This window comes from Macrobrachium nipponense, chromosome 1, assembly GCF_015104395.2.
Source record: "Macrobrachium nipponense isolate FS-2020 chromosome 1, ASM1510439v2, whole genome shotgun sequence".
Lineage (NCBI taxonomy): Eukaryota > Metazoa > Arthropoda > Malacostraca > Decapoda > Palaemonidae > Macrobrachium > Macrobrachium nipponense.
Window position 1 is genome coordinate 64,524,841 of NC_087200.1, and position 8,719 is coordinate 64,533,559.

The 8,719-nt window shown below is 37.3% G+C and overlaps 1 protein-coding gene across 1 annotated transcript in view; it reads left to right on the forward strand.

Moving 5' to 3' along the window:
* LOC135219365 (uncharacterized) overlaps positions 1 to 1,729 on the forward strand; it is a 53,055-nt gene extending 51,326 nt beyond the window's left edge. The window contains exon 5 of the mRNA XM_064256075.1: positions 1 to 1,729. This exon is cut by the window's left edge and continues 1,021 nt beyond it. The gene's annotated coding sequence lies outside the window, so the exon portion shown is untranslated.
* The last annotated feature ends 6,990 nt before the right edge of the window (positions 1,730 to 8,719 follow it).

Genomic DNA, 8,719 nt, shown 5'->3' on the forward strand with positions numbered 1-8,719 from the left:
CATGCTTTTATGCTATTACATCTAGAGACTGAAGATGAGAAGCATATAAGCAAAATAACTGACAAATTTGGGCCCTAGGCAGTGTCATGAATTCAGCAAGTTGAAAGTGGAAATGCGAGAGATTTCTAAGGTCAAGCAAAAAACAATCCAAAATGAAGTGTCATCATGAAATGAGATGAAAAGTGACTACTGAAAATGCTGCTTAAGTCTGAAGGCACTCGAAGCGCTGCCTTTACCTTCACGAATTGATAGTGTTAGGCAATTAGTAAACAAAACAATAAATATGATACAAGTGAGTTCTTGAGGACAAACAAGAGGAGATCGACCGGTTGGATATGACGAGATTACACCTTACTGAACTAACTTGATCTAAGAATTACACTTGCGTTACTTAAACTGATTTCAATCCCTTTTTTTTGGACAAAACGGACCGCTTATGCAGATACCCTTGAATTTAACTGAGACCACTGATTTTCGTTGTCCCTTGTGAGGAACTCAGTAGAAAGTGTTTCAAATACTCGTATTTCTATCAGCTGACTTGACCTTCGGACACATTTTATGCATCCCGTAGATATGAACCTAAACTTGTTATTTTACTTTGACATATTTTGGGCTCAGTTCTGATGTGTTAGATGCATTAATTGGAACTAAGTTCTTTCTTTTATCTTTAAATTACCTCTACCTTGTCACTCCAAATAACCTTTTAGATTTAGCACTGCCCTCATTGTAAATATATAGCTACTGCATGATGCCAAATTAGTTTAATGATTTCTGATCATTTTAGTTACACATTGCTGTGTGCATGGTCAATGCAAGAGCGACCACAAACTGGATATTAGAATAAGAATGAAAAGTAAATGAAGACTTTCATTAAAAATGATTGAAGAGAACTTTTTACCTTTTGATTTTAAATCTTTGGTAGTTGTTAGCTAAGATTACTTTCGTCTGAAACTAATAAGGATTTTGGCCTTTGTGTCAGTCTCCCTTTTTCTTGTTACTGAAAAAGTTATCGTTCGAGTTTTCTTGGCATATACTCGACTTTGCCCTCGAAGTTTCCTATTTCAGCTTCAGTCTTCAATAACAAATCTAATTGTCGCTCAGTTTTAGGCTCAAAATCCATTCCGCTAATGATGAGAAATATTTAACCCCGGTGAATTTCATTTTAATTTTTTTACTGGTGATTTATTTTTCTTGCAAATGCCATCAATAAAGTACCAGAAAATATGACCTTCTAGAATATTTGGAAACCATAAACACTGGCCATTGAATTGCTAAGTCATTTCCTGTAGGACTTATCATATAAGAATACTTTCCGATATTGACAGCATCTTACCCACGAACCATTGCACTAAGTCGCAATTATGCCGAAAATTGAAAGTAGCGCCCGTGCTTGCCTACGTCGCTCCCTCGGGTGCAAAGTTTGTCAGGTGGATGGAGAAAGCTGCCAGTTCATATCTTGGTGTGATGCTGCCTTCAAATCTTGGACAGCAACGAAAGAATTTACTCATTTATAAATCTTCATTACAGGATATATCACAATGTGTAAAAGGTTTTTTTTAATACAAAGTTTTTCGCTTTTGATATTTATGCTGAAGTTAGCGGATTTGTCACCTGGTCTTTTTTTATTACATTATCCCAGTTAATTCAAAAGACCTTTCAAACAAGTGTCCTTTGTAGCCGAAAACCTAACGCACAGTTCTTTACACACACACACACACACACACACACACACACATATATATATATATATAATATATATATAATATATATATATATTATATATATATATATATATATATAATATATATATGGCAAACCGTAGGTCTTCTCATTCTACACGGTTGATTTAATTTAATCTCCGATAAGGACATTGTACCTTCTATAAGCAAATACCGATCTTCAAAGATGGCCTGAGAGTATGTGTCCTCGACTCTCGTTCTCACAAAACCTGTACTGATCGCCCCTTTCTCACTGTCTTCCATTTTATGGTATACTAGATAAGCCCGCCCCAAGTAAACTGTTTATATGACCCTCAACAATCTTATCAGACTTCATCAGTAAGATGGCTGAGGTCTCTAACGTTTTCTTTGTTAATCATTCCTTGCGTCTTGGATTTTCTGACCAATTATTTGTATAACGTGAACCAGGAACGGTCGAGAGACTTCGTTGTCTATCTTCAGGGCAGAGAATCATGACACATGAAACAGGTCCATCTCTCACATACACGTCACGTCAAGCCTCGCGATTTCACAGATGTCATCAGAATAAATTGTGAGCTCAAGAGTAAACACCTTTTGATCAGCCCCTTCCACTCAGTCACACTCAAGTATCGAATTCTCTGACTTCCTGACTCGCTTGATAGAATCAAATGAGGCCTATGGCATCATTCTCTCTCTCTCTCTCTCTCTCTCTCTCTCGATCACTTCTAATTCTGGTAATCAGGTCCACTACCTTCTCTCAGTGTATTAAAGACAAATGACAAATAAATAACTGATTGAGTAGCTTCCTTAGATGGTTATTTCTGGCTGTATTTCAAGCGATAATCGGTTGAGATCGAGCAATTCAGCGACTTGAGCTGCTACGCAATATGATTTTATCTAAAAATAAATGAATGCCTTTCATAAGAAGTTTATATTTGTACATTAATATATATATATATATATATATATGTATATATATACATACATACAGATATATATATATATATAATCTCACACTGGAATACTACAAACACTACCACGGTAACATAGCAATTTTCATATCTTGACCTTGAGCATAGTCAACTTTACGTGCATAGCATCATAGTGCATTGAGTACGACTATTTCCTGAATCCTAAGCTCTCTCTCTCTCTCTTTCTCTCTCTTATTTATGTTTAGCGTCCACATTCCCTTTCTCGAGAGACATTTCTCTCATTCCATTATAGTATTAAGAAGAAAAAAAGGCCACCAAAAGGTTTATTGTGTAGACATATAAGGTCAGCATAGACGTGTTCTCTGTCATCTAACTACCTAATAAAGCTATAACTGAGAACGAAGTGTCTAGTCATTCATACCCTACAAATTGAAAGGTGTCGTTGTTTCTGCATTTATTTTTTCATATTCATATTTACGCCACTATTCTCTTATTAATGCAACTGTAATTAGGACTTGTCACTGTAAGTACTCCTATAGTCTTCATTACGACCCATTCCCACTAGCGCCAAGTATTCCTAATGCCCTTCATTATGTCCCATTCCCACTAGTACCAGACTCCCAAAGGCTGTCACTAGCACCGATAGTACATATTCTCGAAATGTAGGCAAGTAACGAGACCTTACCTGAAAAAGCGGGACGCCATTTCTTAAAAACTAACCATCGAATCTTCTTGAAATTAATCTCTTATGTCTCCCACACCCAAATTACAGAAGCTCGCTCATTTTGAACTTTTCCTACCTAACCTAACCTAGGGGGATGGCAAAAAAACCGTGGCTGGTGCAATAGTAGTACATATCTCTGGAATTTGCCTTTCGAGAAAGGTCCTTAGGAGTCTGGTTCATTCAAGTATCAATGAAAATACGAAAATACACCCTCACAAGTCTTCCTCTTGGCTGAAATCCCCTAAAACATTTACATAAAAGCAAATGCGATGTAGCACTGCCACAAGTGCACAAATAGATACGATAAAGCACTATCATAAAGATCCATGTTTGTATATTGTGAAGGGAAGCGAAAGTTTCGACCACGCAACGAGATTAAAGGTCACATCCACTGCCGTTATAGGAGGTCTAAAGGGCACCCACTGAGCTCCAGAATTCAGGAAGCCATTTCCTGCTTCATAAAGGCAGTTTATTCTAGATAATTGCCTCTAGAATGTCTGTCACACGTCATGGTAAACTGAATTTCAGAGGAGGGAACATTCGTTTTGTGTCTGTTAATGCGTGTGACATTCCAAATACTACAGGGATATAATCATGTAAAACAACTTTCACTTCCTAAGTGCCATCCTAGCAGCCCTCAAAAATAGGATGGCCCTGGGACTACAGCTCGTATAAGCAAATGAGCATCGCTGCATTCTTACAAGAGAGGCAGCTCACGTTCATTCCAGAATCCCATTAAGGCGTATTCTGAATGGTGGAATCCCTCAAGGCTGAATGCCAGGTCTAATCTTATTTCGACATTTACAGAAAGTCTGCAGTTACCAATCTGTTGTAAGATCAACGGGGAAAGTAACGGAGGGGAAGAACTGAGAGAAAACGTTATATAGATGGGGGATAAAGTTCAGTAAAAATACTGTTAAAAAATTAATATTCCATGTTTGACGATTCTAACTATCTCTATCTTCGCTACTTACAAAATATATTAAGAACAGCTATGACACAAAGATTTTCTTCTTAGTATTCACTGAACAAGGACTGGTGTCAGAAATAAAGAGGTTTCTTACTCGGGGAGTAAGCATACAAACTACTTTATCGTTGTTCTTGTTCTTGTTCCTGCTCTTGTTGTTCTTGTTGGGGTGGGGTGGGGTAGGGTGGGAGGTGGGATGGGGGTGGGGGTGGGGTGGGGCTGGGGGGGAGCCCTACGGAAAAGCCTAAAAAGTCTGAAAAAGGTGTTTTGCGTAGAGTTAAAAGATACAGAAATTTTAGGAAAGGATATTTACGATTTATTTAGAAGAATGAAAGTGTAAGAAAAAAAAATAAAGTGCATGATAAGCGGTAGACAATTATTTCTAATTAAATATATCATATTCATTTTGAATTTCTTTGGTGAAACAACGCCCTATTTGACCATAGTAGATTTTACCACATGCCTCAAGTAAGCTGGGGGTTGGATCACGCCTTGTTGCAGAAAAACTCAAAATTTATAATAATCCAGAAAATCATATTTTTCCCTGTGTTTGTTAATGATTCTTATTTGGACATCAGTTCCACAAAGTTTTTGATAAGAATTTATGCTTAGAAGCACGTTGCTGATAAATGTAAACATTGCACACTTTAATAGAACAAAATCGATGACATATTTGCAAATAAATCTTCCACATTACATGAACTCGCCGGCTGGAAATGACTGCACATATAGTGTCATCATGAAGATGTAAATATACATCAGAGTGACCTTCATCTACCAGAAAGACAGAATTGAATATAATTGTTACATTTGAATACGCAAAGCGCAGTGGCAAATACACCCTTCATTAACATTAAATACATCTGAGAAATGAGTGAAGTCTGAACAAGAACTGGAAACTAAGCAACAAAAACATAGAGGAAACTATGCAGGGGCTTACCAACCCCAAGAGAGGAACTCAGGATAAAGAAGACATCCTTCGAATTATAGATAATAGTATGAGAGCAAAAAGCTGTCAGTGAGATCTGTTTCTTCCCTGGTTCTCTTTAGCCTTAACCTTCTGCCAGTTTTTGGCAGCACTCCTTGTCACACCCAGCCAGACACCCCTTTTTTTTTCTTTTTTTTTCCAGATCAGTCTTGTTGAAACAGATCTGTACATCTTACAGAAACAGGGACTTTGGTGTTACGGAACCTCAGCTCCGAAAGGGGGTAGTGTCGTCAGTGCACCTCATCAGGTGCACTGTAGGCATTACTTAAGGTTCTTTGCAACTTGCCTCCGACCCCCTAGCTGCAACCCCTTTCGTTCCTTTAATTGCACCTCCTTTCATATTCTCTTTCTTTCATCCTACTTTCCACCCTCTCCTAACAATTGATTCATATTGCTACTGCGAAGTTTTCCTCCTGTTACGCCTTTCAAACCTTTTACTGTCAATTTCTTTTTCAACACTGAATGGCCTCATAAGTCCCAGTGCTTGGGACCTATTCCATTCAATTAAATTACGAACCTCAGACCTCTATTATATGTGATTCAGTGGAAGTCTATTATCATTTTAATTACTCAGAGCTCAATTCTGAGTTACATTATCATCGCTATATTCTTAGTCTTTTCCAGGCTTGTCCGTACCAAAACCCGGCGGACGAATATTCCCGAGATGTATACTATTTAGTATTGCATCAGCCGTTTTTTTTTTTAGGCCAAACCCTCACGTTACGTGGAGTTAGATAATTTCAATTGTAAAGAGCGGCTCAGGGACATTTGGGTGTGGGAAACATAATGAGATCATTTTCAAGAAGATTCTCTGGTTAGTTTTTGAGATACGGCGTCCCGCTTTCCAAGTAAGGTCCCGGAACTAGGTCACAGTTCGGTAATATGCAACCCGAAAGATCTCGGAGACAAAGAACTGCGATATTGAAACCGAAAGACGGTCAATATGGGACTCGACTATAATAAATCAATACATGACATATCTTAGTTTGACATCTACCGTATTCGATAGTAGTTGAATTATTCTGATTATGCGAGGAGCACGAGTAGACATTCGTCTGAAAAAGGCCACAACCTATTGAATTTCTCCGATGACCGATTGTCAGTATATAAACAAATTTGAAAGAAGCTTTCAAAGTGATTACATCACTTCTCAAAATATTCATCGGCTGTTATTATTATTATTATTATTATTATTATTATTATTATTATTATTATTATTATTATTATTATTATTATTTTTATTATCGCCTGGACACATTCACGTATAAAAAGCCAGCTAGAACACTGCCAAGCTGAACAAGCTACCGTGGAAGAGCAAAGAAGACAATAATACAACAATAAGAATGGAACAGTTAAAAACAAGAAAATAAAGATACACGAATCGGAAATTATATTCTTAATACCTCTCTAACGACCAAGAACCTTGATCGATTCTGAATCAAGTATCGATTAGATAACAAGCCCCTTTAAGAGAAAAACTTGCTGAACTTTGTTGACAGAAGTCAACTCCTGTTGTGATGCAAGATCCAGGAAAAACTTAGTTGAAATGTTAGACGTGAGGTTTGAAATTACATTACTTAAGAGTGACTCTCGAACTGGGTGCCGTAGCACGCCTAGGGTGCTATAGACGGTGCCAAGGGGCGCAGCAAGATTGTCACGAATTTTGACTTGGTTATATCATCTCTATGGATATTTGTAAAATAATGAAAAAAAAAGTTGGAAGAAGTCTTCATATAATTATTGTCAGTGCGTCCACTCTAATATATTATACACACACACACACACACACACACACACACACTATATCACACACTATATATATATATATATATATATATATATATATATATATATATATAGTGTGTGATATAGTGTGTGTGTGTGTGTGTGGTGTGTGTGTGTGACTACCCACACTATATCACACTATATATATATATATATATATATATATATATATATATAGTGTGATATAGTGTGTGTGTGTGTATTAATATATTAGAGTGGACGCACTGACAATAATATATGAAGACTTCTTCCAACTTTATATATATATATATATATATATATATATACTATATATATATATATATCATACGATATGGTGAGATGGTACAGAAGGGGTGCCACAGTAATGATTACGTTAGTTAGGATGCCCTAACTGAAAAAAAAAAGATTGAGAGCCACTAACCTAATTAGACATAAGGCAAAGTAAGCAAGACGCTAGGTTACTGTACTTGATCTGCTAGATCGCATCCATACACTGCTGCAGCTACTAGCGCTAGTGTGCTAAGATGTTGGAAGTTCAATAAAACTTATATTGTTCTTTAGGGCCTACAAAAATATATCTTTATAAAACTATACAAAAGCTATCGAACCCTTCCCTGGGCTCATCTTCAGTCAAGATAAGGGTGTCCATAAAGTGATTCCCTGATTGATTAGATTAATAACTTTAAAAATATTGAGGATATGACCGTACAACTTTCACATTCTGTTGAGCAATTACTAAAGTTTCTTTTTTTTGCCTACAAATGCCACTGTGATCACTATCCGCCAGCTGAGTCAAGAGTAGCAGAAATGGTGTCTTTGCAGGAGAAAGCCGTGTGTGTTATGGTACCACGAATCAAAATCACCTGTACAGTTCAACGCAAGTTCAGAAATGAGTATCGACGAGATCCACGAGATGTTAAAAGCATTAAAGACTGTTATAAAAAGTTCACAGAGACTGGAAGTGTTGAAGACCGTAACACAAACGGTAGACCTAGTGCGGATGATGCATCCGTTGTTGCTGTGCGCGACGCCTTCCACGTTCACCAGACATACCCCTCTTGATTTTTTCTTATGGGGTTATATCAAGAATAAAGTGTACAGTACACCAGTACCTAATGTTGAGACCTTAAAAGCAAGGATAACAGCAACTCTAGCAACGGTAACTGTGGAGATGTTGGAGAATACCTCGCGTGAGATAGAATTTTGCTTAGACGTACTCCGGGCAACTAAGGGGGCACATGTTGAAATTTATTAGTAACGTAAAAAAAAAAAAAAAAAAATTAGTCATTGTTGTTGAAATTGAAGAAAACTGCCTTATACCGCTACCTAACATGGTCTGTGTGTAACACAGGTCTGAAATCCGGGAAAGACTTTATGGAGACTATATTATCGTGGACCTTCAAGAACATTACTTGCGCCCTCGTAATTGAGATATCTACCCAAAGCTTAGATTCTTTGTAAGTGATTGATGTCAGAGTTGTGTTCATCCTCCTACCTTATCCTGCGTAAACTCTCATGGCAGAGATTTTACCGAAATACTAGCAAATGAAACGACAGTAGAAATAATATTTTAACGAAACGGCGGGGGTTTCCTATGGTTACTCAAAGGAGGCACTTAACCCCCTAGACTGAGATAACAGC